Genomic DNA, 1,611 nt, shown 5'->3' on the forward strand with positions numbered 1-1,611 from the left:
GCTTGGCTACCTGAGGCTCCCTTGGAAACAAAAAGCCCTGTTAATAGCCGAGGTTGGTTACTTTTTATAAACTGCAGCTCTGCCCAAAAGCCAAAGCGTGGGTGGGGGCGGAGGAGACGGAGGTGGCACGAGCCCCTCCTCGGTCTGCTGCCGTCTTCCTGCCCCATCTGCTCCCCCAGCCGCTCCCTCCGCAGAGGCAAGACTTCTCCATGCCTCAGCCGGGCTGCTGCCACTCTGGCCTAAGAGGAAGCATTTGGTTCCTGTGAATGGGTCCCACCCCCCTCATCCCCCTGAGGTTCTAGAATGTCAGAGCTCCGAGGGCCCTTGCACGTCTGAGTCTGGCCTCCTGGCTTCCCAGATGAGGAAACCGTGGCTCAGAAATGAAGTGACTGGCTAGAGGCTGCAGCACACGGGTGAGGTCTGATACTGAGCCGGGCGCCATGCCTCGAGGGCTGGGCTGCGAGCCGAGCTTGATTCTGGAGTTAGGCGATGTCAGGACAACCAGGGAAACCACCGAGCACCCGTGTCCTCGTCTGGAAAAGGGGATGGCGCTCGGATCCCCTGTAAGGACACCGCGAGGATGATTTAGATGAGGCCGACGTGCAAAGCGTGGTAGGCACAGCACCAAGCACATAGTAGGCATTCAACAGAGCATTTCCATTCTCTCCTCTGCAGTCCTAGGGCTAGAGACTTCCTGACGGAGAGAATCCTGTGCCCCTTTGACTGGCCAACCACTGCCTCAGGGTGGCCGGTAAGGTGACACCGCCCCTCCTGGGAGAGCTGACATTGGTTCTTCCTGAAGCTCCCAACACCTGCAAACTCAGCAAGGCTCAGACAGCACAGAGCCGGATGGGCCTACAGTAATGGCCAGGTCTGTCTGCCTCTCCGTGCTTGGCACACCGGATGGGAGGAAGGCCTCGGCACTGTGGCCATCAGAAGGAAGATAGAAACGAGTGGAAGTTGTTGGAGAAGGTGTCAGGGCCAGGGCCAGCAGGTGGTGTGGCGGTTAAGACACTGGATTCCCACATGGCTGACCATGGTTCGAGTCTTAGACTTGGGGGCTTGCTTTCTGCCCCAACCCCCTCCCGTCAGTGCATGTGCCCTGTAGCAAATTAAAAAAAGAAATAAATAAAAAGAATTCTTTTATAAAAAAAAAGGTGTTGATGTCCCCAGAGTCCTTGAGGACCCCCTTTGGGCGCTGGCAATAGCACCCCACATGGCTCACTTCTGCCCCCTGGGCTCCCACCCCGGGAGACATTACTTAGAGCTCAGAATCACTCTGTCTGGCTTCCTCTTTTAAATCATGAGTCAAGGAGGGAGGTGCACTCCACCAAAACCCCCCGATGCCTTCTGGAGCAGGGATTTCTTGGAACCTTTCCCCGACATCTTCTCCACCAAGGTGGGGGGCAGGGAGGTTTGGGCATGAGATCATGAAGCAAAACCAGCTTTGATCTCGTGCTTCGGGCGCGCTGGATGCTACGCTGGGTGCTTTCCTCAATTAATCACGGGCCCGTGGGGCAGTGCTCCTGCTTTCCAGGTGCGGAAACCCAGTCCCAGAGAGGATGACCCGGCCAAGGGCACAGACGGAGCCTGTCACAGGGCTGGGGGAGG

Source organism: Tupaia chinensis, unplaced genomic scaffold (assembly GCF_000334495.1).
Source record: "Tupaia chinensis unplaced genomic scaffold, TupChi_1.0 Scaffold000625_1, whole genome shotgun sequence".
Taxonomy (NCBI): Eukaryota; Metazoa; Chordata; class Mammalia; order Scandentia; family Tupaiidae; genus Tupaia; species Tupaia belangeri.